Source organism: Miscanthus floridulus, unplaced genomic scaffold (genome assembly GCF_019320115.1).
Source record: "Miscanthus floridulus cultivar M001 unplaced genomic scaffold, ASM1932011v1 fs_694_2_3, whole genome shotgun sequence".
Classification (NCBI taxonomy): Eukaryota; Viridiplantae; Streptophyta; class Magnoliopsida; order Poales; family Poaceae; genus Miscanthus; species Miscanthus floridulus.
The window spans coordinates 80930-100000 of record NW_027097122.1 but is presented as its reverse complement, the minus strand read 5'-3'; the positions used below and the strand labels follow the sequence as shown (position 1 = coordinate 100000).

Below are 19071 nucleotides of genomic sequence, written 5' to 3'. Positions count from 1 at the left end.
TTTTCTATTTTCTTTCTCTCTCCTCACATGGAGAGCTCTCCAAGAAATGGTGTGATAGTGCGGCGGCGGTGGCTCCCCTGGCCACGGCGTCGTTCTGCATCGCCTCCTCACCGACCAGCGGCCGCGCAGGCGCCTCCTCTCCGACTGGCGGCAGATTAGGCGCACCCTCCCCGACGTGCGGAGCGGCCTGTCCCACCCATACAGCTCCCGGCGCGGTGCTCCCCCACCACCAACGGTGGCAGCGGCTGTCCTCCCCACCACCAATGACGGCAGCGGCTGTCCTCCCCACCACCAACGGCGGCAGACCCCCTCCCTCACCATGTGCCGTCGCTGCCCAAGGAGAGCCCTTGCCTCCAACAACGGTGGACGTCCTCATCTTCCCAGATCCAGATCGGCATTGGCCTCCACCAACAACGGCGGTCTCCCATGGCGCTTGTACCCATGGTGGCGGCGGTGACCTTTCGGTGGCGGCGACCCCTCCCACTGACCACGGCGTCTCTTCAATCCAAGACGGGCAGCCGGCCACGAGGGCGCGGCCGCGCAGGTCGCCAGTCGTCGTCGCAGCGCCGCGGCGGCTCCCTCTTCCCTCCCCTCCCGTCTCCATGTGATGGGGTCCGGGCGGCAACCGTGGCACTCCACCGCAGTGCAGTGGTCGTAGAGAACAGGGTCAAATGTAGGAACCATTGCCCCCACGGAGTCACGGAGAGCACCACCACATCGATGTCAGGGACCTCCGCCGCCTACCACTCGCTCGACTGATCCAGGTACATCCAATTCTGCTCCAGTCGCTCCTCCCTTGGCCTTCTTCGTGCCCTTCACCAGGAAGGGTGACCAGAGCCACGAACACCTGGCATGTTTATATCACTACCAAAGAATCTCTCTTCCGCAACCTTCATAATCCAAATTGTTTCAGATTAGAAATACATGGATTCAAGTTCACTATTTTTTGTGTTGTTTTTTTCTCGTAAATCATTGTCACAAAATTAATATAACCTTTTCTGCTAGTTACTTTTTATTGATTAAGCTGTTTGCTGTTGGATTGTTCTCTAATTTATTCAAATTGTTTCAGATTAGAAATTTCATTGATAATTTGTAACTTACTAATATATTATAACTTAGTTCCTGTTATGGTACAAAATTATCGTAAATAACATATCGATCTTCTAGTAACCAATTATGTGTCATTGGTAACTGTGTCCACCAATTGACGAGCCTGCATGTACATGGTTCAACTATCCTCAATTTTTCTTGCTCCTGCAGATTGAAGCAAGCTTGCTTACTTATTTTGCCAGTCACACCTCCATTCTCACAGTGATGTTTTCTACTTTTCACCCTTACAGATTGAAATCGATTTGATCTAGAAACCAGAACTGAACTACAGGAATTAATTCTGGTGGTTACTTAGGCCAAGGTTACAGTAAACTCTTTTGTTCTTGTTAATGATTTATCATGTATCTTGGTTAGCTTATAATGTAAATCACTGACGTGTTATTCGTTCTAATATTCATTCACCACAGGTGCACGAGAAGGGGCCCAAGTTTGGATTAGACCTGCACTTCTACCTGCTTTTACCACCCACTGAACACTGACGAAGCTTCCAGCCGGACCTGAGGCTCACATGGCATGATCTTGATTGTCCCAGAGTCTTTCAAAATGAGTGGAGACCTAGTATCATTCTGATGGAAAATCAGTGTAAACATTATAGCTATTTTATAATAAATCAGTGTAAACATTATAGTAACTAGTTATTTGAGACTACTTGACGTATATTTGCCTTGGCTCTCTGCTGTCTATATGTATACCCAATACATTTTAGTATTTGCATATATTCTAGTAAATAATTCTGCAAAAAAATCTAGTAAATATATTATCGTATCTACACTTGGTGTAGAAAAGCATAGCTTCTAGTAAATAATTATGTAAAATTCTAGTAAAGATTGCTGCAAAAATATATTCTAGACCCTAGGTTTTTACACCAAGTTGTTATGCTGAACAAAATTTAGTACCGTTCGTATTTCAGTATTTTGAAGTTCTAGGTGTAGTACTAAATGATATTGAACGTGGTTTAATGCTATTTAATATTTTTTTCGGGTAAGTTTTAGCTTGCGGTGTAGAATAATATTCACACCTAGGACTTGGAATAGCGACTGCGCTAGTTAGTATCCATGGTACTGAATATTATATTATTCAGTTCCCGAGGCCATGCCCCGCTTGCAGGCCGCGGACCACACGCGCTCGGCTCCAGAAGCGATGTTCTGCGATTTTTTTCTTCCATGCCTATTTCTAGCCGATTTTTTTTTTTGTTTCTAACCAATCTTTTTTTTTTGTTTCTGGCCGATTTTTTTTTTTCGTTCGTGCCTATTGCGCGCTCGCTCGTTTGTTTTCCGGTGATTTTTGTGTGTGTTTCCTATAGTTTTTTTTGTTTCTCGCCTGTTGTCATTTTTTCCCGCTAGGCCTTCAGGGATGCATATATTTGACTGTTTTTTACTTGCCAACAATAATAATTCATTATCTAAACTGTAAATATTATTTTAATTTGATCGGCACAAACATATCCTGTCAACATCACAAATAGAACTATTTGGTTCGTTAATAGTTACAAAGAATATGTAGGCCTACTATTTGGGATTGGGACAACTTGAACCGGAAAACTATAGCGAAGAGGCAAGTAAGGCGATGGTTTATGAATTCCACAGCTTGATTCTTTCACACACACACACACACAAAAAAACACTTCACAGGTTGATCACAACGAGGAGATTTGGATCCCCCGAAGGTGCAGAAACACTCTTTGTTTTTTGAAGAACTGCAATGATGATTTACAGGCATCAAAGTGCTTCCTTCCGATGAACTGAAATCTGCATCATTGAGGGCTCTTTGGATGTCATTTGCAATGCAACACAGCTTTTCTAGATGAGTTATCATGGATATTTTCCTATCTGATTATAGGTCCCCATTCACCAAACACTTGGGATGCCGCTAACATTGACCTTCATTTGCATAGCATCTAGATCCAACGTGTTAACACATCCATTAAGTACACAAGCATTATAACAGTTGCTTCTTAAAAAACCTGCAATATAAAATTCATGAAGTAATTGATTGCTTGTCTCAGAGACAAATTCAATAGTCAATAAAAGCTAAAAAACATTAGATTGTGTTTCTTTAATTTTGTGTATTGCTAATTTGATCTGCTTGTGCTAAAAAAACTAGGGAACCATAGAAACCTCAAATATTTTCGGCCAAACTAGCCTAGTCACAGATAGTCATGTGTGACTACATAAACCTTCCATTATATTTAATCTAGCATAGAATTCAATTAATTATTGATAATGCATATGACATGCAAAGGTCTCTATCTTACATAATGAAGTGAGTGATCCATAAAAACCTCAATTGTTTGCAATTATGATCAAACATTTGCACTTCCCAGAACTTGATCTAAAGCAAGGCATTTTCTTGTAATAGATAAACCATGGTCGAAATATTAAGATGGACCAGAAGAGCTTCCTAATATGCATGAAATAGATCGAACATGCACGTATTCTAGTACAACACCATCCTTAGGCCCTGTTTGGTTGGGTTTTTGGCTTTGGCTTTTGGCCCCAAAAGCCAAAAGCCCAACCAAAGGGGCTGTTTTTGGAGGGTGTTTTTTCAGAAGCAGCTGCTTTTCCGTAGTTCATTTTTGAAAGCTGGGTTGACCCTGCTTTTGGCTTTTGGCTTTTGGCTTTTCGAAATTGGTGGAATAAAAAGCTCTTCCATAGTTGTTTCAAGAGAGATAAAGATAAAAGGTATATTTTATACTTGTTTAACTAAACAGCTTTCAGCTTTTCTACAGCTCACAGCCCACAGCAACTTTTCCACAGCTCACAGCCCACAGCAGCTTTTGTCCACAGCCACAGCTCAACCAAACAGGGCCTTAGCGTTACACTGAACCTCTATCAGAACAGGGGAAACAAAGCTCATGAAGTCTAACTAGTACTGATTAAGTAGCAGGAAACTTAGGAGGCATCCATGCTATATGTAATACATGATGCTGAAAATGGCACGCGTGATATCATGTTGTCTTAGGTGGACTCTCGAATCTGATCGTCTTGATTCTTACTCTGTTTTCTATATCATTTGTGACATTGTTGCCTCACTAAACGGCTCACCACCAATTATTATTATCATTTCATTGGCTACCCAAGTAAGTGAGTACTAGTTCAAGTAAGCTGGCTAGATTTATTAAAAAAAAAGGGCGTACTCAATGCAGAGAGCTCCCGCTTTGTGCGGGGTCTGGGGAAGGGTGTTAGTGGCAAGCCTTACCCTCGCTTGTGCAATGCGAGGAGACCGCAACTCGAACCCGGGACCTTCCGGTCACAGGCGGTAAGACTCTACAGCTTGCACTAGGCCCGCTGGCTAGATTTATTAGCAAAAAAAAATAGATATGCACTGTATGGTATGCATATGCACCATGCTGAATTGTTGGAAAGAAGGCACCTATCCTGGATCACAGTTCCAGATATTATAAGGCTTATACTGTAGTGACAAATGAAGTACTACTACATTGTGTAGCTTATTAGGTCTTAGCAACAATGATTTAGCACTTCTGAGATGAAAAATAAAAACCCTGATATATTCCTTAAGCTAAGAAGATTCAATTCAGTTGCAGCCTCAAGCTTTAAGAAGACATGCAGGGAACTGTGGTTAAGAAAAATAATTTGTGCTTGTTCACCAGAAACTAATCTAACTAGCTCAAGCTGTAGAATGATGATTACATAGCACATTCAAGAACTAAACTTTTATGCAGCATAATTTTTCAGAATAGACAAATTAGAAGAGTGCATTAATAGGACCCATAAGATTGTGATTGGTTATTATTAGGAGAGCAATTTAGTAAGTGAGAGTAAACAAAAAGATCATAATATGGAAAAACATGACCTTTTCTGTGAGCGGTCCTGAGTAGCTAGTGAGGGTTCTTTGAAGGAGAATGCCTTGGATCTGCAGACACAAGCAACAAGCAAAGAGCTAAACAGGAAAAATCAATAAACAACATATGTATATTATCAGGAAAAAAGAGACCGAGAAACAACTAAAAATATCGGAACTGCATGTTGACAGCCAGGATGAATCAAGGATCTATTACATGCAAGATTAGTTCTTAATACGGAAATAAAAACCCAAACATTTTTCTTGAACCAAGCATACTGGTTTCAATTGCAGAGAATTATTATTAAAACAATAACGGACAGTTTTTCATCAGAAAAATGTGTGGGACGTGATCAAATTAGTACCAACAGTTATACCTATTGCATATAATAACAAATAATTATGTGTGAAAGTAGCCTTCAATGCGTACTGCTACCACTAATTGCGAGGGCAGCGGGGAATAGAAGGTAATCCATCGATAGATGCAATGTATTGATCTTACTGGTTCTTAATTTGAACACAATCACTGTCTTAGCTTAATTTTCTAGAAATTGTGCTTTTGGGTTCACCATGTTGAAAAGCTTAGGATTGATATTGGTTCTACAGATAATAGTACATTGCCTAATTAAAATTTGTTCTGTACAGAATGCCACATGCTCCCTTTTGTTTGTGTAAACATCACTCATGAAGGATATTAGGTAATTGCTTTTTCATCTAGAATAAGAGCCTTTGGCTTCAAATTGTAGTAACCTAAACTTGCTTAGTTGATTAGTTTGGGTGTAGTGTCGATTGTCACTTTCTAACATTACGACAGAAGTAGAAGAAATAGACAGGAATTTCTAGCCTAATGGATCTCTTCTTTCTACTGTCCTCCTCGGATGTGTACTCTCTTTTCTTCCCTATTAGCATCTGTATTCTTTTTCTCCATGATGTGTACAGTTAAAACTTAAAGTTGTGTGTAACACTCTGATTACCAGGAATCTATCTATGAAGAATAAAATACTATTTGGTCTATGTTTACAGACTACAACCAATACATAGAAGGGATTGATTGTCTAGCTGCACTACAGAACTCTCATTACTGTGTTGAAATTGTTGAAATTAATTGATTGTTCTATCAGTCTTCTTTTGTTTGGGGTTAGAGAAAATTCACGCTCCAGCTTTTGGAAAACAAGATGATTGTGGAGGGTTTCCCACTGGTAAAGTGAAAATCCTGAAATGAAGTGTCTGCTTCTCTGCATATATTGCATTTATATAGTGAATTTTCATTCTGATTTTACTTAATTCGCTCAAGGTGTCCATCTAGAGTTTATTAACTGACAGTGTATATCATCAGTATTTAACCTTCTAGCTTTTCCTAGGTCATTTTTGACATCTACAGTGGTTGTGCTAAAGAATGAAATTAGCATGATTTTTCTTTAGCCTATCAGCAGTATGCTAATCTGCAAGAGAGTAGGATTCTAGGTTTTTTCCTGGCCTTGCTCGGGCCTCCTTTCTTTGGCCTTCCTTTTGTGCAACTCTTTGACCTCTCTATATAGTTGTTGTTGTTGTTTTACTTTTATAAAATTTACAGTGGGGGTCTACCCTGCTGTACTCACGGTTCAGGAAAAAAAAGAAATAAATAAGAAAGAGAACTTTGGCTAATGAAGTAGAAGGTACAACTGCTGCACTCTTTTTGCAGTAGCTTAGTTAATTTGTCTATTACATGTTTAGAGCTTGCTTACGTTCTTGCACCCCCAATATCATCACCTTTTGTCCTGTGTTGATAATCCTAACTTGCTCGTCATAAATCATGACCTAATTTTCTCTTGTTAGTTGGTGTGCTGAAAATCTTTATTGCCTTTCTAGCTTGTATAGTAAATTTAATGCCACTTGCATAATTGGACATTTAGCATCGTGAAGTTTTGTAATGGCAGCCTAGTACATGCCCTGGAGGTGATATTTGTTGGCTATCCATTTTATGCTGATATATAATATATATAGAGCCTCTACTCTTCTGAAGGTTTGTGGCAACCGTAGGTGAAGTGCTCACTTCACTTCCGAGCCAATGGGCACTCAACATTATTTCTCACCGATTCAAGATGTTTCCTTGCAAGTCATGATCTTTTATGAACCCTTTAGGCTTTCGGTTTATACTGACTCTGTGTGTATTTTATTGTTCAAGAGTCTAGAAAAGGTTTCTATGGTGACAATTGCTCAACATATATTTTTTCAGAACTAAACATGAGATGCCACTTGCCTAAACCTGTCAATTATGCAGGCTCTTCTACTTACAAATTCAAAGTTGTTTTTCCTTGCAACTATCTATCCTATCCCACTGAGGCAGATTATCTGCTTATTTACTTGCAAAGTATGCCTTTGTCTTAATCTTGCGTACCATTACGGTAGTGGGACCCATACTATATGCTTTGGAAAATATATACGCAACGAAATTCTTTTAATTTCTTGTTTTGTCGGAGTCAGGAGTATAGGATGAGTAGTTTCCTAATGGTAAACTTCCGCTTCTTACCATTTCCTTCTCATCATGATATTTTGTTTGTTCGATGGGTGGCAAAGCATTTCATGTTGCTTTGGAGTGCACACTTCAGAGTTCAGTCACACCCTAAAGTCTGATCAAGTGAAACCATTCCATTTTAAGCTAGCACTCTCTTTGCATCTTTACTAATTTTCTGCATTCATCATACTCGCAGATTCATAAGCCTTTGTGCTATCCGACATACTCTTTAATTTTGCCATGACAAATTATGTAGGTTAGCAGTCATTTACATGCACTATGATCAAAGTTTTCTGATGGCACGTTTCAATGAAAACTTGGGAATGTGGGAACTAGAGCACCATTATCCCGCTTGTCTACATCACTATATTCACCCTTAAGAAACGGTAACAACCTTAACTTGCTATTTTGTGTTGTCTCTGCATGACAATGACCTAAGAAGTACCATGGTGCCAGTAGCACTAGGAAGTGATTCCCTAGTGCAATTTATATGGGTCTATGGGTGAATCAGAGAGCCATTAGTTCATCTTTTGCATACCAAGACTGAAAGGTAACAAGCTAGAACTATTAGTAACACTAGGAGTAGTAATACTTCATTTGCCACTACAGTATAAGCCTTATAATATCTGGAACTGTGATCCAAGATAAGTGCCGAATAGCTTCTAGTTGCAGAGCGTATGTAGTAATGAAACATAGTCATATAGTGCACTCGAAAAAAAGAAAGACCACACCTGTATTCGGTTCTAAAAACAGCTCCACTTTCCATAGCAGATTACGGGCTCTTTCTCCTTATGAAAATTGAGTATTCATTTCTACCGGTAACAATTTTCCTTTTGAATTGAATTTGCACTATTTGTCTTATTTACCTAGTGAATATCTTGTAGGACTTATCTCCTTTATGTTAATGGTTTCTGTATAGTATTGATAATTTCTTCTATTATTTTCTCCATCTTGCAGGTATGTGTCTGTCCGAACAAACTGGCTGAATGGTGATTTTATCAAGGTTGCCAAGGATGATCATGTTGCTGGCTCAAGGACCACAGAGAAGTTCCAGTTAGCTATGTCAAATCTAAAAGCCAAAGTAAGTGATAATTGATTATTAAGATTGTTGCTTTTGACTCAGTAATAAATATGTTATAGCAAAGCATGCCGAATAGCTTCTGATTGCAGAGCGTAAGTAGCTTTGGTAGCTAAGCATCATCGTTTCACTCGTGGCTGATATAATTTGTTGCGTTTGGCTAAACTCATGGTACGATTACCACAAATCTATATGAATATATAACTCTCTACGAACAAATTCCTTCGTGCATAGCCCTTCCAAAACCATTTGATATGCATCCCTCTAGGAACATTTTGAACTAGGAGCTCCATTTATGAAGCTTACTAAGTCACAATTTTATATGGTGCGATTACTTCTAAAATATATTTTGTCTTTTCCCTGCTGTTGTTGCTTGTGCTGATTATATATGGAAGCGCTTGTGCAAGCTTCTCCCTTCGATTGTGTGTAAAGTGTGTTTCACTGATATCTTGTTTGTTTTGCTTGGGTGCAGGTTTTTTGATAATTTTGTTTGAGGCTTAATATATAGATGAACTTAGATTTTGGTACTTTAGAAGCCCCCTTCTTTCAGTGTTATGTTGAATTGATTATAGGTGATAGTAAAATTCTATTGAGTTGATTTGTGTGGATTCCTTTGTTTGAAAGTCGGCCAATGTTATCTTGGATTTTGGACATGTACCAATGGAGTGCAATTTTCTTCTGCTAGTTTGTTTTTTTCCTTCCTCTCTGCTAAACATTGTCCTGCAAATGTATAAAAGGCTTTCGTGGGATTATCATGACTACCCGGTGTCAATCTAAACAATAAAATTACCTTGTAAAATGATATCTTAAGGTTTTTGTGATAGGTTGGTGATGAAACTTCGTCATTTGGGAACAATGCCATGTTAATGCAATTCAAGCGATTAAGAATGTTGTAAAATTGACCAAGGCTTTGCTTTGTAAGGCTTACAAATTGACGTCTTAAATTGGCTATACATTGAAGTTCTATTTATTATTTCCATTGTATATTATATCATTGGTCATTTTTCCTTGGACATATATTTTAATTTTGACTGGTTTAGGGACTCTGTTTCACAACTGTATTTATTATTCTAAAATTCGCTGGGAGGGAATGGTAGGGAAGACAGAGGGGGATGGAGGGCTGAGAGAGGGAGATGCGATGGAGAGAGTCAACGAGAGGTGACAAGGGGAAAGATAGAAATGCGTATATGATGTAGATCTAAAATGAGCATGATTTATTTGCTGCTGCATTCAACAAAAATTTCAGCATGAGCTCAGTCAAGCTGCAGTTCAATTTTTTTTCTTGAACACACACGTCATTGTCTTAAACGAAAGAAGTGGTCCTAAATCATGCGGAATTCATGGCCGAGTTAGTCTTTTAATACATTCGGCTGCAGTTCTAATTCAAATTATGCAGTAACATTATCATCTGGTTTAGAGAATCCTAGTGTCCATTCCATGTGCTGCTGGTGGTGCCTCTCAGCTTAAGTTGCTTTTTTTTGGCTAGATTTCATACTTCCTTTTTTCCCATAAAAAATGTTGATTCATTGATGTTTATCTAGTTATTTAAGAAAGCACAAATCAGTACCTGAGTTTGTAGGAAAATGTCTCTTTTTTGTACGCTATGGACTACTGTAGAACTAGATGTTAAGTCTAGAGAGCAACTTTTCTTGCTTATTCGGTTTGATTATCTGCATCTAGCATCCCTATCAAGCCAATTTAATGTTTTTATTTTTTACAGGCAAGAACCCTTATGTGGATGGATGCTTTCAATTGATTACCACAAACATAGGTCTCTCCATGGCCTACCTCTAATAAACTATTGGAATCCTGGTATCCTCCACTACATGTGCTATAATTGATTGATTTGGAATTATTTATGGATCCTCTACTAATAATCATGGTTTCAAAGATGACTAGGTGTCCAGGCAAGAGATGCATGTGCGCCTAGACGCCTAGGCGAGGCCTTTGAAACAGGGCTCATAATACTTGGCCTTTTTTTGTTTTGTTTCGAGTTTTTGCCGGTCACTTGATCTATTTATATTAATATATAAGTATAATACCTTAATCACAACTATGTTTATTTTCCACCATTTTCTGGAGCATCTATAATTTATCCTTGGTTTACTGAATTATTTTTTGCATACTTATTTTCCATTTATGTCAGCTTGAAGGTCCCATAGTTGTATCATATATTCGAATGATTACTGGATGTTGTTCTCTTCGTGCACTATGTATTCAGTAATGCATTATAGGTCAGGAAAAGTGCAAGAGACCTCAACATCAGCAGGGATGGTGTGTTGCTTCAAGATGCATTATGAGATCACTCAGTGAGCTACAAAAGCTCCATTTTTACAATTTTGATCAACAATTTCTTATGTCCGAAGTTATATGTAACCATAAACATTCATTTCAAAACTACAACTATTGTTTCCTTTATATGATATGCAAATCCGAATGCGTGGCATACTCTGTTATTAATCATGAAATATCCATTTTAATGTTTTCTTTTGTTCCGCTTTTGACAGGTGAAGCTATTGGCGGTCATTAGAGAGGGGAGAGAGAAGAGAGGGATGTATTAGTTTTGTTTTCTTTCCTCAGATAAAAAAAGTAATATAATTTGGTGTGAGTTGTTGCAACCCATAAATAAATTGTACTGTGATTTTGTGGAATAACATAGATAGAGCTAGAAAACTATGTGTATTCAAACTGCAGAGTGTATTGCAATCTTTCATGAATCATTTACTTGAAAAAAATATGTTTTTGCGAATAAAAATGTTTATGGTTTGAAATATGCTTTGTATGCTCACCTATCTCAATAATACACGTTCTAGCTATGTACCGACCACGACTCCACGAGACGGAAAAAAGGAAACAAAATCAAACGCAAGAAAAACGAAAAAAACGGCATCTGACTAAAATAAAACCGACCAAGACTCCACTAGACAGCAAAAAGGGGAAAAATCGACCGCAGGAAAAATGGGAAAAGAATCGGGAATCGACCGCAAAAAATGGAAAAAAATCTGTCGCAAAAAAAAAAAAATGGAGAAGAAAATCGATCGCAAGAAAAATGAAAAAGCTCGTAAGAGAGCCGGGGTCCTGGTGCGGGCGTGGGTCGTGGAAATCGGCGGGCAGGCCTGGGAGCTCGCATACTGAATAATAATTAGTACCCTGGTATTAACTAGCGCAGTCCTATAATCAGATCCCCTGCTCCTAGCTGATGGACATCGACGACCCTATGGAGGCATTGGCTATGACCGTCATGACCATCCAGGCGACGCCTTGGCCCTTGGGTGCTCACGCTAGAAGCTGATCCAAACTGAGCTCCAGCTGACCAGACCCTTGTGTCTTTAGACTATGCACAATTGAGGAAGATAAACTGAGAAGAGAGAAATCAAGTAAAGACTAATGAGTGAAACCGACAAAACCAGCATATTGAATAAGTGCATGGGGTTGTGTTGCCCATGAAAGGAAGATATAATTAAATCCAAGTATAATAAAACTGATTGCACATCAAACCCAACATATCCAGATACTAATCATCATATTTTGCTCATTAGAAATATATGATTGGTTTGTGTGACGAGCCTGATTGTAGTTCCGATTGCCAAAATCATAAAAAGAACAATTGTAGAGTTTAGCAAACCTAGCAGCAAATACCCTTGCCAGAAAAGAATATTTTCGAATATTTCTGCAGCAGGTTCAGGCAATAAATAAAGGCCATGTTTGCATTTATATGCGACAATCCTAATTAAAATGCATACATATTCTACAGGAACAAGCATCCAAAGCCAGATGAACGTTTCAATGAACTTCGGTTTGCATCTATCTAGAAACATATAATTTCTTGATTAACGCTACAGTTGAGAATTACAACACCAAATCCTTCCCCACGAGTAACCGAAAGCTGCAATGAACCAGCATTAGCAACTGAGACAAACTCACTGTCGGTGTTTTCGGACCACCGACGAGTAAATTTGTATTTACGCGTCTGGCTCGGATGGTGTACTCGAAGGACACAAGAGTTTATACTGGTTTGGACGGAAACGTCCCTACGTCCAGTTCGCTGCTGCTCGTGTTACCGACACTTGGTTTGCAGTAGGGGTTATAAATACGCAAGAGAGGGAGAGGATCCCAAGTCTCTAGTGGAAGGAGTGAACATGTGCTGAGAGCTCGCTTGCCGCTCAGCCGTGTGCTCGTGTCATGCTCTTCTGTTTAGATCCCCCTTCATGGGGCGCCTTGCTTCCCCTTTTATAGGCGAAGGGAAAGCACGGGCTACAGAGGAGGAAAAGGAGAAGAACAAGAGAGAAGAAGGCTTCCAGGGTTGTTGGGTTCTTCTTCTTCTTCATGCAGGTCCTACCGATCCTGTAGATGTCAACAGAGATGGCTCTATGTCGCGGCTCTATTCATCACTGGTGCCATGCGCAGGTGTCATCTGCCGGTCATGGAGTTCCACTCCGTCCCGACGGACGTTGTGATGAACTGACGCACCTGTCAACGTCCGTACGAGGATTAGGCAGAACAGCACCGACACGCCCGACACTGTTCTTGATGTGAATCCTCAGGTATGGCCCGTCATGGCCACGGGTTACATCGAGGCGTGCCAGCCTCTTCCCTAGCGTCAGAGTTTTGACCCAGACTCATACGCTTGGACCTGGAGTGGTTGGCGGCAGTATGGGTCCCCGTCGGATGAGACGGAACCTGCGTCCTCGAGGTCGGGCGAGATGGATTCAGTGACCTTGGGCGAGAAGGAAACCGCGTCCTTGAGGTTGGGCGAGATGGAGCCCGCACCCAAGGGGTCGGGCGAGACGGAGCCCGCGGCCTCGAGGTCGGGCAAGACGGAGCCCGTGGCCTCGAGGTCGGGCGAGACGGAGCCCGCGTCCTTAGGCGAGATGGAACCCGCGTCCTTAGGGTCGGACGAGATGGAGCCTACACACTAGGGGTTGGGCGAGACAGAGCCCGCGGCCTCGAGATCAGGCGAGACGGAGCCTGCGGCCTTGGGGTCGGGCAAGACCTTTTAATACATCTCGAGCCATCCAGGGAAGTCAACATGGGCGCTAACTTCCTTGTTTTGTGTATCCCTACTATCGATACCCAACAGTAGCCCCCGAGCCTGCGGAGGAGTAGAATACTCCTTTGGAGGCATTTCTGGATGGGAGGACTCTGAGGGCCTTGGCCTTCTTTTTTTAGCCAGCAGCGTGTTCTGGTAGAACGGCGATTCCCTTTTGTCATGATTGGTTTTCTTGTGGGCATGTAACCGTAGGATTCGGGAGGTCAAAAAGATTTTTCTTGATTCTGGTCCCCTAGGATCCGATCGGTCCACCGTTGCACTACGATCGCGTGTTCGGTCTCCTTGCGAGTCCAACTTCCCTCGAGCCCTCGCACATAGCAGGGGTATAGTCGAGGGTCAGCTCGTCTTTGTGATCATCATCCCTCAAGCATTTTTTTGATAAAACGGAGGGGCTGAGCCGTGCTTGGTGAGCTTGGTGAGCTGTTAACGGGCTAGTCCGAGTGGGGCCCTGGCTTCCCATTCATGGGGGTTCGACGTGGGTCAGCTGGTGACCGACTCCAGATTCTCAATGGCTAATCCATATAGTTCTTAGGTCCGTTCGACCGGTCCCAAGGGCTTGTTGCCTTTCTTCGAGGAAAAACCATGGACTGGGAATCGACCAAGACTCGAACGTGGGTTGGGATGCCCACGGTTCTCATGCACCCGGGTACTAGCCGCTAGTGGGCCTATCCCTTTCCACCCCTCACTCTAAGGGCGCCTCGGAGCGGCTGTGAACCCGTTAGAGGGCCAGCCTTTAAACTCCTAGGCCTGAGTGGGCCGTAGGAACGTTTTTAGCTCCGTATCCCTCCTTACCTATGACGGTTCTCGCGCCTATCTACACCGACGCCGAGCTGGACGACATCGAGAAGGAGGTGGCCCCTCTAGCACAGGACTTACCTGCTGAGGTAGAGGATGAGATCATCCCCCAAGAAATTAGTTAGGTAGATAAGTCAGGCGGCGAACTTGTAATAAGTGGACAAGCTCTTAAATTTTGTTATGGCCAAACATATTTTTAGCTCTTCTCCCCTTTTTGTATAAAAAGGTTAATGTATTCTGACCCTTTCCATTGTTAAGGCTGTAAAGCTTGGGGTGCGGGTGAAAAAACTCTGATCACGCTGGTGAGCAAAAACGCCATGGCCGCTGGGGTGTAGGTTTCTTGCAGTCCGACCAGTTTTACTCAGCGTTTGTTTTCGCAACCCTTGCTTCTAGATCTTTACGTGAGAAAGGATCGGGCATAGAGAATGTTACCAGATAGATATACTCTTTAATGTGTTCCGACTCTTTCCATAGTTAAGGCTAAATAGCTCGGGGCACGGGCAAAAAACTCTGATCACGCTGGTGAGCAAAAACGCCGTAGCCGCTGGGGCGTAGGTTTCTTACGGTCCGACTAGTTTTACTCAGTGTTTGTTTCCATAACCCTTGCTTCTAGATCTTAACATGAGAAAGGGTCGGGCATAGAGAATGTCTATCAGATAGATATGCTCTTTAATGCGTTTCGACTCTGTCGGTGCAAAAATGCATCGACACACGGCAAGCAGGAATGATCGGCTCGATGGAGTTGGAGATCCGCTTGGCTTCAACACAGGGATAACCAATTCTGCGTATTCCTCCTGAGACGTGCCAGTCAATTTGACCCTGCAATTGACAAGGAGAGAAAGTTTATCAGTAATTTAAGGTGGAACATACTGGTATGTGCCCAGATAGTTCCAAGTATGCCGCTTCGGGAGCAGCCAGACAGGAAAATCTACTAAATAGCTGATACGCACAGAAATCGGCTGTTACGGACAGTAAAACTCATGGATCGTGATTAATTTTATGTTGATAAGTACAATGTCCATAGATAAAAATGAGGTCATCAGCTAGGTGAATATTACCAGTATGAATTGTTGAGTCGATGAATCTAATCAGGAAAAGATATAGCATGTAAACAAATTGACTGTCTAATACCAATGGATCTGCAAATGCTCCGAATCTAATCTGTTACCATCAACAGTGAGGGTCGACCAGATCGATGACAGCTATGATGTTAATAACAAACTAAAAATGAAGAATCCATAAAACCATCTATATTTCAACAGGCTTTCCGAAAGACATGTTATACGTGAAGGTTCAGATGAATCGGCTGAAATAGCCAATTTAGGTGAAAAGGGACTACAACGTGTGAACAATCAACTATTTCATATGGACAAACCTATGGACTCCTCAGACTTAACCTATTATCTCTAACAGTGGGGTTCGATCAGATCGATGCAGCCATGATAAAGACAACAAATCAAACCCTTAAAATACACAGATCTATTCACACTTAACAGAATCATAGACGCACACTGTAGACATTAACGCACAGGCGATCGGCTATTTAGCCGATGCAGGCATAGCAAACAGCTAAGGTCATACCTAACTAGGAACAAATCTACTAACAAGCATCCTCCAATCTACAGTGCCATCAGTGAGGATCGACTGGATCGTTACAACCATAATGTATAAACTAGATTTAACTAGCCAGCAATCCTCTTCAAGATTATGCATGCCTTAACCGTGTATTATGCATGATCAGGATCAAAATAGAATGGTCGATGAAACATAACCCGTCGCTCAGAGTAAGAAACACCGTGTTGCAGTAAAGCAAACGACGGACTGAAAGGATATAAGGCCGATCTAACTTGATCTTGACCGGGCGAATTGATGTTGTTATAAACTAATAACAATGAAAACATCAGCAAGATCGGTAACTTAATGAATCTACTTGAAGGACGCCACCCTTAGATAGAGCCGATAACTTGACCTTAATCTAGTTCAAGCAGTGGAGGTCGATCGGATCGCTATAGCCGTACTTGAACTAGACAAGAGTCAATAACTAGCTTATACTAAAGTTCGTAGTGGAGGTCGACCGGATCAATGCAGCCGTTGTTTACACCAAAATTTGGAAGAAGAGTTGTACGGACTCAAAAGCTCCCAAAATCATGTTGTTAAGGAATCAATTGTGTGCAGATCGGAACCAGCTGATTCGGATGCCAAAAACTAGAATCGGCTTTCTCCGGATATCGCCAGCGGATAACGACGAAGGCTATGATTCGGCGCTAGGATGAAACATGTAGGACTCTGCAAAAAGGGAAAGATTAGAGTCCAAGTTATCTTAAATTAAGAATGTTTTCTTTAGAGTCAAAATTTGTGATGAGTCGTGCTTAGATAGCAGTCGTGCGCAGGTCCCGGGTATAATTACCAAACCCCGGCTATTGTAAAGGACGACCAATCAATCAAATACAAGTCAATTACTTTTTCGGCTCCGACCACCCCTTAGGAGTAGGAGTAGAGTAGATCTCGGTGAGTTCTTCGGCAAGTACATCTACATCGATCCGGTCGACCTCCACTGCTTGTTGTAAGTACCGTCATGGTTTATACCTCTGTTCGTATGGCTGCATCGATCTAGTCGACCCCCACTGCTGCTCTGGTATAAGCTAGTTATCGACTCTTATCTAATTCAAGTATGGCCTGTGTGATTCTGCCTCACACCCCACTGCTTGAATTAGATCAAGGTCAAGTTATTAGCTCTACCTTAGAATGGTAGTCTTTGGTAGATTCATTAAGTTACCGATATTGCTTATTGCTTTCATTGTTTATCTAATTACAACAATATCACTCTGCCCGATTGGGATTGATCTAAATCAGCCTTATATCTTGTTTAGCCCATCGTTTGCTAACCTCAAATTGATTTAATCTACACCTTAAATGATGAGTTTTGTTTTATCGACTGTTTTATGTCAATCCTGATCGTGCATAGCGTGCGGTTAAGGCGTGTTGCGTCTTGAGTAGGTTTATTGGCTAGTGAGAACCGTTCCATGACCCGTTATCACGGCCTGTGTGATTCTGCCTCATACCCCACTGTTAGCACCGTGGAGTGGGGACTGTTATCTGGTAGATCTATTCCTGATAAGGCATGACTTTAACTGTGTGCTATGCCTGAATCGGATGTTTTAGTCGATATCGAGCGCTGTCATGAATAGTTCGCATCACGAGACCGTTGAAGTAAAGATAGGTTGAAAGATTTGTTAGCCTCATGATCTTATTAATGTATTACGGCCTGCATGATTCTGCCTCATGCCCCACTGATATTAGTAATGAGTTAGGGTCATCAAGTTTATTGTTATTTCTACGGTCTGCATGATTCTACCTCATGCCCCACTGGTCATAGCAATAGATGAGATCTAACATGTTCATTAGATTTATCTTTATCAAACGGTTAAATGGCATTGAATTGTTTCTTTATATAAAAAGGGGTTCGGTTACTTGTAATCATTGGCTTAGCATGGACCGATTATTGTTGATATCTTATTGTCATTGATTCATATTTGCTCAAATAACGATATTTATCCTGAATGATAACCGATTCTTCTTACACACCCCTATAAGCTTTAACTGATTTATTCTCATGAATATGTTGGAATCGGCTATTTAGTCGATCTCCTTTTATATCGGCTTTCATAGCCGCACATTTGGGACTGTCTGGCAACACCGACAAGTTTCACCCTTAATTACTGATGAACTTTCTCTCCTTGTCAATTGCAGGGTCAAATTGACTGGCACGCCTTGGGAGGAACGCGTAGGATCGACCATCCCTGCACTGAAGCTAGGTGGATCTGCTCCATCGAGCGGACCCTTCTGGCTTGCTGCGTGTGTCCTCGGCACGGGACGGAAATTCTATGTCGATAGCCGTACAAACCAAAGTATAAACCATGACGGTACATACAGACAAACCGGGGGTCGGCCGGACTGATACAGCCCTGCTTGCTGAAGAACTCACCAAGACCTACTCTACTCCTACTTCTAAGGGTTGGCCGGAGCCAAAAAAGTAAATAACTTGTGTTTGATTGATTGGATGTCTCTTTTACAATAGCCGGGGTCTAATATTTATACCCGGAGCCTAAACATGAATCCTACTCGAGTACGACTCATTACAATCTTTGGTATAAAAGAAAACATTCCTATCTTAAGGTAACTTGGACCCTAATCTTTTTCTTTTTTGTAGAGTCCAATATGTATTTCCCGACGCCAATCATAGCTCATTATCGTTATCTGCCGACGTCATTCAAAGAGAGCCGATTCTAGTATTGCATCTGAATCAGCTGATATCAATCCTTATGCAATCGATTCCTTGATCGGCACAATTCTGGAAGCTTCGAGTTCCCGCGTTCTTCTTCCCAAATGTTGGTGTAAACACATGCCCCCCAATTTTGGGATAAAAATGATTTTATTTTAAAATTCCTATTCATTTGTTCACCACACTGCAACTATTTTGTTCCGAGATATACGCGCGACTCCTGACTTCCTGGCCCGAGTTTTATATAATACCTCAATAGTATCTTTTTCAACTCACTTGGCCCGTTTGCTTTCCCCTTCTTTCTCGAGCAAATCCTAACAGCCGACGCTGCCATCGCCAAAGCCTCAACCCTAGCAAGCCTTCTGCCCCGTTAAGCTCTTATTTGAGTGATCTTCCTCAGATTCAAATCCATTTGGGCTGCAATGGCGACCAGCGACCACGTTCCTGAGGTATGCTTCCAA

The 19071-nt window shown here is 41.5% G+C and overlaps 1 long non-coding RNA gene across 1 annotated transcript; it reads left to right on the top strand.

The window, feature by feature from the left end:
- The first annotated feature begins 6 nt into the window (after positions 1-6).
- Positions 7-1742, top strand: LOC136532710 (uncharacterized). Its single transcript, XR_010778293.1, has 3 exons — positions 7-764; positions 1341-1411; positions 1518-1742. It is a non-coding gene; the product is annotated as an uncharacterized lncRNA (long non-coding RNA).
- The last annotated feature ends 17329 nt before the right edge of the window (positions 1743-19071 follow it).